Consider the following 15050-nt stretch of genomic DNA (forward strand, 5'->3'; position numbering starts at 1 on the left):
TTTGGCTACGATCAAGTGCATAGAGAGAGGAGATCCTCAAGCATCAAACAATGTAATCAGAGACCAAGAAAATGTGGCAGAAAGATACTGAAATACTGCCCTGGCCTGGACATATGACATCCTATGAACTCTTTGTCAGGATGGCCTTGCCAGATCTGCCTTGCCAGATCTGTGGATCTGGCAAGGCAGGGTTAAATGGATTTGTAGATTGGATGTGGTGCGAGCAGTGAGGAAGAGCTTGGGAAGGCTGGAGGTTAAGCTTGCTGAGGACCCCTGGTGGTGCAGAGGCTATACAACAGGATGGATCAGGTGGCCAGTCAGGAGATAGCTCGGGTAACTAGGAGTGGAGCTCACTGGAGGCCTCTGCTGGTGGGGAGGTGTTGTAGTAGGTAGAATCATGGCACAGTGAATCTACCTGGCAAATGAAACCGTGACATGTTAACTCAGTTTTACAGTAAAGTTTTCTCACAAGAACTTCAGTAATACATCTTCTTCTTTAATTTCCATATTGCATGTGGTATTGGGATTTATAATCACGTGCTCACAGAACAATGCATGTTATAATTAAACTATCCACACATTTTTCACCCTTCTGCTTCCACATAAAGAATGTAATGTAAATATACTTTCACTGATTTCAAAAACACACACATAGTGAATTCATTTTTCCTGGCTTAGATTTCAGGATACGTTTTTGCCATATTCCACTCAGATAAGGAATGTCTCTCAGTACACACACTCTCTCTCTCTCTCTCTCTCTCTCTCTCTCTTGGTCTTTCACTCTCTCTCTGTCTAGGGATTGGGAAGCTCCAATCAGTTTTTCCCTATTAAATTGTCTACACTTTTGTCACTAACTTAATTCTCTAGCATACTGAAAAGTAAGCAACCTGTCTAAACCTAACACAAATTAATAAAACAAAACTTCTTCTCATGTATACAGATTGTACTCACACTGAGCCTCTCAGATATTCCTTTAGCAATAGCAATAAAACAGAGTTATTTCCCTCTCAAAGGCCAGCACTGTCTCTGCCTCTCTCTCTTTAAATGGTCATTTGTCCTCTCAGCTCAGTCTCATAATACTTCTGACTTTTCCTGCACTTAGGCTGAGTCAGATCATAGCTGTTTGCTTTGTCCCTGTGTTGGCTCTGCATGTGTCTTCTATTTACTGTTCTCTCCTGAAACTATCCAGGAAGGGGGAACCATTGTATATACTTCAATATTTCTCACAGGGATAATATCGTTCACACCAGTTCCCTCTATAGCTGCCTGGACAGCAGCAGTTGGAACAGTCACCATAGAAGTGGGGTAATTAATTAATAGCACCAGGCTGCAGTAAATATGGAAGTGGTATCTGAGCCACAGCAAGTTAATTCTTGTTTAAATTTTGAAAAGGAAAAAAAAAAAAAAAAAAAAAAAAAAAATATATATATATAGATAGATAAATAGATATAGATTTATATAGATGTACAGATATAGAGATAGATATATAGATATATATTTATATATTAAAAAAAATGGATAGTAAAACTGAAGTAGATGGAAAGGTTAGTTGGAAGAGGATGTGGAAAACATAAGAAAATAATTAATTTCAATTGGCAGGAGTTGAATGGGAAAGAAGAAGAATGAATAAAAACAGACAAAAGTAATACTGTGAGTATTGTCAAGAACTGACAAGATCTGGTGAATGGAAGTAAATGAACATAATGGGGGAAAGAAGGCAACATGCTGAGAACTGAACTAGATACTTAAGGAGAAATATACCATAACAGCAAAGGAATTGAGTTAAAAATTGCTCTGGTAATCTCTCTAGGGGCTCAGTGAAATATAAGAATATATTGGACATGAAACAGTCTAGAAATATTGAAAAGCATTATAAAATGTCAGATCTGAAAGCCTCAGATTCAAAAGAACAGAACTTTGGAACTTCTTTGGGTAAGATAACTGAACGACAAATGATTTGATCACATAGTGAAAGATTTATTGAAAAGAATTGCTGAAGATGTTGGAGATATTACAAAGGATATGAGAGTGATGAAAAGAGATTTCCAAAAAAATAAATACCCCAAAAAGTGAAGGGCACAAATGGAGGTTTCAGGTAAAGGAAAGGTCCCACATCTTGAAGGAATGAAATATGGACTTTAATAGCTTTATGATCAGGTCCTCTGACTGGAATCAAGGTTAGGGAGGAAGAACATTACAATTTGGAATCCTGAATGGGATCAAGTCTAATGGTATGAAAGCCTTGATCCAAAAAATGTTCAACACTATTTTAAATGAGGAAGAATTAGAACAGCTTGAGATTCAAAGAACCCAGAAAACTTATGCCTACAAGTGAACAAAAGCTAAAACAGATACTAATAGTACAATTGTTACATTTTACTGCCAAGACGAGATTTTGAATGCTGTGTTAGAAAGAGGACAGAGTATGTATAAAAATAAAGCATTTGTCTTCTAGGTGGAGTAATTAAAAAATGAGAAGGCTTCAGGGAAAAAAAGCTAATTCAGTGTACCTGATGGTTTGCTTTGATGGATCTAAAATGTGAATGGAATAGTCTGAATCAGGTATACTGAGATTCAGTAAAAATTTGGAAAATACTAGGGGAAGAAACAGATAGGTCTACAGCAAAATCATACAGAATTCAGTCCCAGTCCAAGGAAGAAGTCATATTTGTTGAGTGGAGATTTCAAAAACAGAGCTTTTGTACAAGAAAAAAAGACTTGATTATATTGTTAAAATGTAGAATTATTACATTTGAGATATTTATGGACGTGGATTCTAATGGAGGTCACAAGAGTGGGATTTGATCTGTAAAGTAACGTGTTTTCCTTTGGATGTCTTTAAAGGTTTAACTTCTATGTCATATGCTATTGATATTAGAGATGTGAATTGTGTCCTCGATCGTCTTAACGATCAATTTCGGCTGGGAGGGGGAGGGAATCGTATTGTTGCCGTTTGGGTGTTTAAAGTATCGTGAAAATCGTGAAAATCGTGAGCCGGCACACTAAAACCCCCTAAAACCCACCCCCGACCCTTTAAATTAAATCCCCCACCCTCCCGAACCCCCCCCCCCCAAATGCCTTAAATTACCTGGGGGTCCAGCGGTGGTCCGGAACGGCAGCGGTCCGGAACGGCCTCCTGCAATTGAATAGTGTTGTCTTCAGCCGGCGCCATTTTTCAAAATGGCGGCGGCCATAGACCAAGACAATTCGACTGCAGGAGGTCGTTCCGGACCCCCGCTGGACTTTTGGCAAGTCTTGTGGGGGTCAGGAGGCCCCCCCAAGCTGGCCAAAAGTCCCTGGGGGTCCAGCGGGGGTCCGGAAAATGATCTCCTGCCGCGAATCGTTTTCCGTACGGAAAATGGCGCCGGCAGGAGATCGACTGCAGGAGGTCGTTCAGCGGGGGTTCCGGACCGCAGCATGAGAGGAACAAAGAAGCAGCAAGAGTGGGAAGAATACACTAAGGTTTAAAAGAGGGTACCAACAGTGGCATGAACTCTCAAAAGCAGAACAAAAGGCAAAATGGCACCAAGAAAGGAGAAAGAAGCTGAAAAGGTGTCAGAAAAAAAACCAAGGCAATAATAAATGGACAAAGCAGCACAAAGAGTAATATTAACACACCAAGGCAGTATGAGAGCTGCAAAGCAACTCCCCTACAGTGGTAAGAACACTCAATGGGCCACATTTTAAAAAGTGCACGTGGGCATAGATTTGTTCGTGCAACCCGGCGCGAACAAATCTACGCCCAATTTTATAACATGCGCCCGCAACGGGGTGCACAGTTGTGCAACTTGCGCGCGCCGAGTCGCTCAGCCTTCCTCCATTCCCTTCAAGGCCACTCCAAAATCGGAGGGAACTTTCCTTCTGCCTCCCCCCACCTTCCCCTCCCCTCCCCTCCCTAACCCACCCCCAAGCCCTACCTAGAACCCCCCCTTACCTTTGTTGGGTAAGTTGCACCTGCCTCCTGGCAGGCGTAGCTTATGCGCGCCGGCCAATGGCTGGCCCGGGGTCCCGGGCACAGCGGCAAATGGCCGCTGTTCCTGGAGGCTCTGGCCACGCCCCTGCCCCTCCTCCTGGACCACCACACCCCTTTTTGCAAGCCTTGGGACATACACACAGGGGAGCTTGGGGCAGCTTTTTGGGGGTTACGTGCGTATGTTATGCACGTAACCCTTTGAAAATCTGCCCCAAAGTGTATGGTCTGAGGTATAACAGCAAGGCAGAGTGACAGCAAGAACCTCATGGTGCAGTCTGGGTATAGCAGCAAAACTTAGGGCTGGACTTTAAAAGGCCCGGTGACATGTGTAAAGCCTCGGGATGCATGTAATTCCCGGAGTTTTACTAAAGGGGTGGTCCGGGCGTGGGGCAGGGGTGGGGTGGTCTGGGGGCAGGGCCAAAGGCCTCCAATAGAGTGGCCATTGCCGCTGTGTCAGAGGATTGAGTGCTGGCAGCCTGCCGGCAGGTGCAAAAGGTAAGACAAAGGTCAGGGGTTTAGAGTAGGGCTGGGAGGAGAAAGGTTAGGGGTAGGGGTGGGAAGGTCAGGCTATGAGGAAGGGAACGGGGGAAGTCAGCGTGGCTCAGCGCATGCAAGGTGCACAATTGTGCACCCCCTTGCGTGCGCTGACCCTCGATTTTATCTACCCCTTAGTGGAAGAAAGACTCCTGAGGTTTATGGGGTGGAGCAGCAAGGCAGAGTGGCATGGGAGATGTTTGTCAACCAGTTGAAGTACTTCCCACCTCTCTAATTTAGTAGAAGAGAATGATCTGTCTTAAGTATCATTTTTATGGCATAAGCTTTTTTTACACTTCTTCCTTGAAATTGATCTTATTGCTGGGTAGAATTTAGGGCTGCTTGTGAAATTTGCTTTCTGATTAAAAATGTTGTCGCATTCAGAACATGACAATGGTTTCTTCTCAGTGTGGGGTATCCTGGGAATTTTTTTTGGTTCTGTCTCGATTTCTTCCTTCTGACTGATGGGCCTATGTAATAAGATGTGCATTACAATGAGCTCTTATACTGAGCGCCTGTTTTCCTAATGCACACACAGTCACATCTCCTGGACACCCGATGTGGTAGGTAAATGAGGGGCTGCATATAAAAAGACATACTAGGAAAGAGTAGTGTGTCCCTAGTACTCAAATGCATCAGGCACCCACAATTGCAATGGGCACTCAATATGAGTGTCTACTTTTATCCCACTTCTGGATGACTTTTCTGAGGTGGCTAGACGCCCATAACTGCGAGCTCATTTCTATTGTGCATGTCAATTGTATGTGTACCTTGTGCATCCAGTTTTCTTTTTTTTTTATCAAGTTCATATATCTTTATATTTAAACACCGCAAGTAGTAAATTCAAGTGTCACAACTATACTAAGAGGAACCACAGAGGAACATTTTTTAAAATTCTTCACCAGCCCTTGACTTTTGGATTGACTTAACGCCACCTCTAGGTTTGGAGTTAAATTTGTTGTGTTTAAAACTATGTGTTGGGTACCCAGCAATTTTTTGTATCAGGGGATAATAGCTAATAGTCTCATCTACATGGAATTTTAAATATGATGAGCACTTCCGGGTACGCATTTGTTTGGGTGAGGGTTTTGGATGCACTTATCTCCTTATTGCATCGGGTGCTAGTTTAGTACATCCAAAACATGCACCCAATTGCATGTAAATCTGTGTGCTAGGCTGAGCACAATTTATTGCATTGGCCCCTGATGGTTTTATTATAGTCTGTATATGTATATTGCTTGTCTTCAGTGTCAGATCTCTCAAGGGCTGATGTGCTGCTGAAGAGGCAACAGAATGGTTTAAAATGAGGCAGCCTTAGAACAGTTGTTAGCCCATAATATTGTCATGCTCACAGGGTTTTGGAAGCTTAAAAGAAGTTGCTGGAAAAGGTCTAGTGTTTAAGCAACAAGATGCTTGAGGGATGCAGAGTGAAGAAGACCCCCAAAGTGGTATATCTGGAACATGGCAGCTAAGGAAATTGTCAGCAAGACCTTCAAGATATAGTATGGGTTAGGGATGTGAATCGTGTCCTCGATCGTCTTAACGATCGATTTCGGCTGGGAGGGGGAGGGAATCGTATTGTTGCCGTTTGGGGGGGTAAAATATCGTGAAAAATCGTGAAAAATCGTGAAAAATCGAAAAATCGAAAAATCGCAAAACCGGCACATTAAAACCCCCTAAAACCCACCCCCGACCCTTTAAATTAAATCCCCCACCCTCCCGAACCCCCCCCCCAAATGACTTAAATAACCTGCGGGTCCAGCGGCGGTCCGGAACGGCAGCGGTCCGGAACGGGCTCCTGCTCCTCAATCTTGTTGTCTTCAGCCGGCGCCATTTTCCAAAATGGCGGCGAAAAATGGCGGCGGCCATAGACGAACACGATTGGACGGCAGGAGGTCCTTCCGGACCCCCGCTCGACTTTTGGCAAGTCTCGTGGGGGTCAGGAGGCCCCCCACAAGCTGGCCAAAAGTTCCTGGAGGTCCAGCGGGGGTCAGGGAGCGATTTCCCGCCGCGAATCGTTTTCGTACGGAAAATGGCGCCGGCAGGAGATCGACTGCAGGAGGTCGTTCAGCGAGGGTTCCGGCGCCTCGCTGAACGACCTCCTGCAGTCGATCTCCTGCCGGCGCCATTTTCCATACGGAAAATGGCGCCGGCCATACACGTATGGCCGGCGCCATTTTCCGTACGAAAACGATTCGCGGCGGGAAATCGCTCCCTGATCCCCGCTGGATCTCCAGGAACTTTTGGCCAGCTTGTGGGGGGCCTCCTGACCCCCACGAGACTTGCCAAAAGTCCAGCGGGGGTCCGGAAGGACCTCCTGCCGTCCAATCGTGTTCGTCTATGGCCGCCGCCATTTTTCGCCGCCATTTTGGAAAATGGCGCCGGCTGAAGACAACAAGATTGAGGAGCAGGAGCCCGTTCCGGACCGCTGCCGTTCCGGACCGCTGCTGGACCCGCAGGTTATTTAACTCATTTGGGGGGGGTTCGGGAGGGTGGGGGATTTAATTTAAAGGGTCGGGGGTGGGTTTTAGGGGGTTTTAGTGTGCCGGCTCACGATTCTAACGATTTATAACGATAAATCGTTAGAATCTCTATTGTATTGTGTTCCATAACGGTTTAAGACGATATTAAAATTATCGGACGATAATTTTAATCGTCCTAAAACGATTCACATCCCTAGTATGGGTATGCCAGCAATTCTTAGTGGAATAAAGACTCCAAAGGTATGAGATAAGAGGTATAGCAGCAAGGCAGAGTGATGTGGGAGATGTCAGTCTTCTTATTAAAACACTTATCGCTTATCAGATATAGTACAAGGGAATGATCTGTTGAACTATGATAAAGATCCAGAAGGAGACTAAATGCATAATATAATCTTTATGGATGGAGTTTCCATGTGTGATGGGGAAGAGTATAGTGGTGGGGTATCTTACCATCCACTTGGCCAAAATAAACAGATGGACAATGAATTGCTAACAGAGATTAGAGAAGCTAAACATTTGGCAGTACAGTAATAATGGAAGATTTAAATTACCTGAATACCGACTGGATAAATAAAACTTCAGGACATGCTAGGGAGGTAGAGCATCTAGATGAAATAAATTACTGCTTCATGGAGCATTTAATCTGGGAAGTAATGAGAAGGGGAGCCATTTTAGACCTTCTTTGTAGAACAAGGTATTTGGAATGAGAAGCAATGATGGTAGGGTCTCTCAGCATCAATGATCATCATGCCATCAAGTTTCACTTAATGACTGGAGGGAAGACATTAAGAACATTTATAGTTCTAGCATTAGATTCTCAAAAGGGAAACTAGATTCTCAAAAGGGAGACTGAGAAAAAAAGTGAAATAGAAAAATATCTGAAAAGTCCAGCTTCAAAGATTAAGAGTTTACAACAGTTGTGGTCATTATTTAAAAATTCCATATTGGAAGCCCAGTTCAGATGTATTCCATATATTTAAAAAAGTGGAAGAAAGGCCCAAACAACTGCCAGCATGGTTTAAAGGTTAGGAGAAACAGGCTATTTTTCGCCAAAAGCACATTCTTCAAAAGCTGAAAAAGGAATCATCTGAAGAGAATAGGAAAAAGCAGAAACAATGAAATAATATGTAAAATATTGATAAGATGGCCATGGAACATAGAATGCTAAATTTGAGTTCATGAATTTCAACTTTCTACCAAAGAGTCTAAATCTGGCTTCTCAAATCTCCATTTCCACCTTCATATGTGTTGATGCCCACATGCACCATGACAGCTCCTCCTCAGCACTGTCTAAAATTTTATCTAGGTGATGTTTGAGGTCCACCACCTTCACACCTGGCAGGCAATTTAGCAAGCAATCCTAATGTCCAGTGGCTAACAAGCTATCTACATTCCTAATAATTGACTCACCAACTATCATGGGTGACCTAACCCTTTCCTCTTGGGCACTAACCTTTAAGACTCATCCTCAGGTCAGGAGGATAATACATCATCTGGATAGCAGGTCCTTGCTACAAGATCACTTCCTGGTACACTAGACCATCAGGGTGACCTTGCTCCTCTAAAGCAGAACAGGGGCCTACAGACTAGAGTTAGAATGTTTGCTGCTATGTTCCTGAAGGTCTCCTCTATATACCTCTCTGTCTTTCTCATCAACTCCAGGTCTGCCACTCTAGCCTCCAGAAATTGTACTCATTCTCTGAAAGCCAGGAAATCTTTGCACCGGGTACACACATGCAACATCTCATCAATGGCTAGTAATTATACATGTGTCACTCAATGCAAAAGATCGGAAGGCCCCCATCTCGCTTCTGGGCTGCTCTACGCATCTTAATATTTTTGCTATGGGAGAAGGAATGTGTAAATCAGAGCCCTTTAAAATTATGTGGTACATTTATGGGTGAATTTTAAAAAATCAGCTAGGGTGAGGTAACATAGTACAAAATGTCATCTTTGTGAGACTTTCCTCACTCCAAAGGATGTCAAATATTCACCAAGGTGTACTGTGCAGTTCGTACATCTCACTGTACATGCAAAATTGGCCCCTAAACCATAAACCACCACCACCTCATTTTGATGGCCCTCCAACAGAGATATAAATATTTTCACACTGTTAGGCCTTCTCCAAATGTTCTCTTGTTCTCTCTCTTTCTCCCCTCCCAAGCCCAGAAATGGCCAAAATGCAATTCTAAAAATGTAATATGAATTGTAGAGATGTGAATCGGTACTGGACTCGATTCCGGTATCGGGTTCGTAGAACCATGGGAAATCTTCATTTCCCCCAGTCCTTATTTAGTCCACCGGGAGTGACTGATTGCAAGCGAAAAATCCACTTCTGCTCGCATTGTCTCAGTGTCTTTATTCAATTCCCCCCTCTCCAATGTTGATTAACAATTTCCAAGACAGTCCATTTGATATCCTGAAATGTATGTCCTGATTCTTTAAAATGTGCAACCAAAGGTTCTTCAAGACGATCAGTTTTCAAGCAACATTTATGTTCAGTTAGACGAATTTCGACTTGTCTTTTCGTCATGCCCACATATGTTAGTGGGCATGGACAAAAAATAGCATAAACTATGTGAGTGGAATGACATGTAAAGTCTGGCAACACAATCGCTTTTCCAGCTGCTGTAGTGCTATGAGTCTGAGAAGATTTAAGTGGACAGAACTTACATTTGTCACAGGTTTTCAATGGTTCCAAATCCGTAGTTGGTTTCGTGCAGCTTATTCTTACAACGTAATCTCGAATGTTTTTGCCTTGAGAGTAGGCAATTCTCAATGTTTGATTCAATGAAGGGTGAATCTGCTGGACAATCTCCCAATGCTTTCTCATAGCTCTGCTGATAGAGGCCGACAAGAGCGTGTGTCTGAGCATGACCGTCTGAGGGTTTGATTCCGGTTCAGATGGCTTTGATAGAAATAAATATTCTCTATTGGAATATAATGCCCTTTGGTATGCTTTTTTATTGTATTGGGTATCCCCGCTGTAAAAAGCGATTAGCCATGTCCTTTGCCTGATCTTTAAAGTCACTCTGATCTGTGCATAATCTCCTTAGTCGCAAAAAGGTAGATGTCATAATGCTTCTGTATCACTCCATGTTGAGATGGCACCTTGAATACTTTGTGCAGTTCTGGTAGCCACATCTCAAAAAGATATAGTTGCACTGAAGAAAGTACAGAAAAAGATGATCAAAATGAAAAAAGGGTATGGAATGGCTCCTCTATGAGGAAAGTCTAAAAGAAGTTAGGGCTATTCAGCTTGGAGAAGAGACGGCTGAGGGGGGATATGATAGAGGTCTACAAAATCATGAAAGGGCTTGAACAGGTAAATGTAAATTGGTTGGTTGTTTACTCTCTCAGACAATAAAAGGATAAGGAGGCACTCCATGAGCTTAGCAAGTAGTTCATTTAAAACAAATCAGAGAAAATTATTTTTCACTCAATAAATAAGCTCTGGAATTCATTGCCAGAAGATGTGGTTATGGCAGTTAGTGTAACTGGGTTTAATAAAGGTTTGGATAAGTTCCTAGAGGAGAAGACCAAACACTGCTATTAATCAATAAGGAATAGTAGTTTGGATCTATTCAATGTTTGGGTACTTGCCATATACTTATGACGGATTGTCCACTGTTGGAAAGAAGATGTTGGGCTTGATGGACCCTTGGTCTGACACTTGTGTTCTTATGTTCTTAATCAGAGACAGAGACTTGACCACCACTAAACGTTAGAGTCAAGACTAGAAGAAGAGATGTTTTTTGGGGGATGTGGTGCCTGAGGTTTATTATCATAAGGAATGGGAGAGAGATAAAGTAGTATTGTTGGATAGGTAGGGGGCAAGCAGGGGAGAGCAATGGAGTTGGAGGAGAAAGAGAATGTTGAGTACCATGAGAGGGGGCAAAGACAGAGGGGTCAAGTGGAAGGAAACTCGGGCTGTGTAGAGAGTTGGACAGGAGTCAGAGGGGGTAGGGAAAGGAGAGAACAGAAAGGTGTGGAGGTATAATACAAAAACAGAAGGGGTGGGGATGGGGGAAGAGAGATGGGTTGGGGACAGAGAGAAGGGAGTGTGGGCTAAAAGAGTGTAAGGTAGATAGAGGGGTGGAGCAGGAGGGAGGGGTGTGCAAATGTTGAGATAAAGGACCAAAGCTGGTGACTAAGGACTGAAGTGCAAGAGCCAAGGCTGCTCTTAGTAACTTGACAGTACATTTTCTATATAACATAGACTTTAGCCTGCACAATTCCAGCTGATTTTCAAGCATGCACTACCTGTGCATAGTGGGGCGGATTTTAAGAGCCCTGCGCGCCGGTGAGCCTATTTTACATAGGCCTACCGGCGCGCGCAGAGCCCCGGGACTCGCGTAAGTCCCGGGGTTTTCTGAGGGGGGCGTGTCGGGGGGCGGGCCCGAACCGCGCGGCGTTTTCGGGGCGTGTCGGGAGCGTTCCGGGGCGGGCCCGGGGGCATGGCTGCATCCTCCGGACCCTCCCCCAGGTCGCGTCCCAGCGCGCTAGCGGCCCGCTGGCGTGCGGGGATTTACGTCTCCCTCCGGGAGGCGTAAATCCCCCGACAAAGGTAAGGGGGGGGGGTTTTAGACAGGGCCGGGCGGGTGGGTTAGGTAGGGGAAGGGAGGGGAAGGTGAGGGGAGGGCAAAAAAAAGTTCCCTCCGAGGCCGCTCCGATTTCGGAGCGGCCTCGGAGGGAATGGGGGTAGGCTGCGCGGCTCGGCGCGCGCCGGCTATACGGAATTGATAGCCTTGCACGCGCCGATCCAGGATTTTAGCGGCTACGCGCATATCTACTAAAATCCCGCATACTTTTGCTTGCGCCTGATGCGCCAGCAAAAGTACGCCAAATTGCGTGGTTTGAAAATCTACCCCAGTGTGTTTGAATATTGGCTTGTGATGCAGAAAAAAATATGTTGATATACTTTAGACTGCTGATTGATGGCATAAAGTACACATTATGGTATATATTATTACATGCATCCATTTTTAAAATAAATATGCATGCAAAGCTTGAAAACATACCTTTGGAATGCCCCCCAAGAATGCTTCCTTTAAAATAGCCAAAAGTACATGTGTTATGAAAATATGTATGTATTTTCAGGTGCCTTAATATGCTCATATGGAGATTCAGCCAGGGCAAGTCCTCATTTTACACATGGAAATCCTAAATGACATTTGAATATGTATTCCTTTATTTGCTCTCTAATTAAAAAAATACATAATCTGATAATGCAAACAGTAGATATCTGTTTTGTAATGTTTCTTTTTTTGAGGAATACTATTGAATTATGAAGGCATCAAATGAGTTTGAACATAAAATCCAGGTTACTTAAAGGGGGAGAGGCAGAGGAGCACTAGAGTGATTAGTTGGGACACTGGGGTTGGGAAGAAAAAAAGGGAGTTCAATATTCAAAACTAAACATTTAAATGGATAACTTGGAGTTAGATGGATAACTTAAAATTTAGATGGATAAATATTCAAAGTCATTAACTTGTGAGTAATCTATCTTAATGGTTTGAATATTTATCTCAGGATGTTGTGCACCATGGGAACTGTGAAGCATTTTGTGAACAGTTTAAGAATTTTGTAATTACAAAATTCAATTTGTTTAGAATTTTGCTTGATGCAATTTGATACATCCACTTGTTGCCATACTGTAAATACACTGCAAGGTTTTATGTTTTAATACCATTTATCTTAGTTTGGTCTTTCGATGATTGGACTACTTTTGGGCTTGAGACTTACCTTTCCCCTGGTTACGGAGGCTAGTTTTTGGCTACTTTGTATGTTAATTTGATGACAAATCCCCATTAAAACCTGACAAAACTGCCTCCAGGTGCTAGACAAGCTCTGATGATTCCCTTAAATCAGGTCACTGTTCTAGTCCATTGCATTTATGCTTGATAGAAGAGGGTGAAAGGGCCAGATAATCTAATCACCAAGGAGTGACTGATTGCTTTCAGCTGGGAGATTTGATTATAAGAGTCCTAAAAAAAAGCACATGATTACTATATTAAAGGTCTTGGATCAGTGGCATGTAAATGTAATAGGGAATAGAAAATATTTTCTTAGCGCTTCATCATTTCATACACTGCATTTTCAACAAGGACTTAAGTGATGGATTATGCTGGGCTTGGGTTAGATAGAATACTTTTGGGGAGAAGAACATAAGAACATAAGAAGCTGACAGACCAAGGGTCATCAAGTCCAGCAACCTATTTCCAACAGTGGGCAATCCAGGTTACAAGTACCCAAACATTAAATAGATCCCATGCTACTGTCAGAAATAGCTGTGGCTATTCTCTAAGTCAGCTTGGTTGATAACAGTTAATGGACTCCTCCAAGAATTTATCCAAATCTTTTTTAAACCCAGTTACACTAGTTGCACTAACCACATCCTCTGGCAACATTACAGAGCTTAATTGTTTGTTTAGTAAAAAATAATTTTCTCCGGTTTTGTTTTAAATGTGCTACTTGCTAACTTCATGGAATGTCCCCTAGTCCTTCTGTTATCTGAAAAAGTAAAAACCAATTCATATTTACCCAATCTAGCCCTCTCATGATTTTATAGATCTCTATCATATCCTCCCTCAGCTGTCTCTTCTCGAAGCTGAACAGCCCTAACCTCTTTAGCCTTTCCACAAAGGGGAGCCATTTCATCCCCTTTGTCATTTTTGTTGCCATTTTCTGTACCTTCTCCAATGCAACTACATCTTTTTTGAGATGTGGCAACAAAAACTGTACACGGTACTCAAGGTGTGCTCTCGCCATTATGACACTTTTGCATTATGATATTTTGCATTTTATTCACCATTCCCTTCCTAATAATTCCTTTTTTGCTTTTTTGACTGTTGTAGCTCACTGAACTGACAATTTCAATGCAGTATCAACTATGACACCATGCTGCCCTGAATGTGCTGATCTTGTCTCATCTTGGAAACTAAGCAGAGTTGGACATCGTTAGTACTTGAATGGGAAACCATCTGGGTATGACACCTAGATCTCTTTCCTAGTTGGTAGCTCCTAATATGGAACCTAACATCATGAAACTATGGCATGGGTTATTTTTCCCTATATGCATTGCCTTGCATTTGTCCACATATTTCATCTGCCATTGGGATGCCCAATGTTCTCTAGCCCTAGACGGATAGTCCATCAAGCTAGGGCATGAGAAAATTGTAGAAATATCATCTTTGTGAGACTTTCCTCATGCCAAATTATGTCAAATCTTTACTGAGGTGTACGGTGCTGTTCGTATGTCTCACTCTGCATGTAAAACTGGCCCCAAAACCCTAAATCACCATCAAAACCTCACCTTGAGTTATTAGCTTGCCCTCCTATAGTGAGCATTTCTGTATTATGTGCTTTACGAAAACCATCTGTATTTCAGAAATCTTGTATGTACTCTTAAGATAAATATCTCAAGCTATGTTGCTTATGCCATTATTTTACAGGGTTGATTTTTCTTTTTAGAAATAATTCATATGTCAGTCTTGCATTAAAATGTTTTTGTTTTTTTTTCTGTGACTGGGTGCAGTGATGGACTGTAAAAGTCATAGATTGCACTTTCCATTATATTCTTGCTGAGTTTAAGCTCCAAGTTTTTCTTCAAGTGTATTTCATGTCATTGATTCAATCTACAGTGCCACTGGGGGAATGTTGACTTTAAACTCTGTTTTCCAATTCACTATGAACATTTTTAGAAATTAAATTGATTCTTTCTTTCATCCAAAGCAGCCTAATAATGTCAAAAAGACATTTTTCTCAAGGATTCTTTAAATGAAAACAGAAAAATCTAGTACGCTACTTTACTGTGGGCAAAATATATTGAAAACAAATGTCAGGAGCTCTCTATCCTCTAGGGACAGGAAAAAAAAAAAGATATTGTTAAGAATCTGTTCTTTGTAATTATTTTAAAAAGTCCAATTCTTCCAGTTAGACCTAGTTTAACAAGCCAAAATATTCTGCAGCAAACCAAAAGTAAAAGTGATCTCTATATTTTCTGGAACAGATAATAATGTGTGAGCCTAACATCCTATGCTCCCAAGAAAGCACTGAGG

Source organism: Rhinatrema bivittatum, chromosome 3, assembly GCF_901001135.1.
Source record: "Rhinatrema bivittatum chromosome 3, aRhiBiv1.1, whole genome shotgun sequence".
Classification (NCBI taxonomy): Eukaryota; Metazoa; Chordata; class Amphibia; order Gymnophiona; family Rhinatrematidae; genus Rhinatrema; species Rhinatrema bivittatum.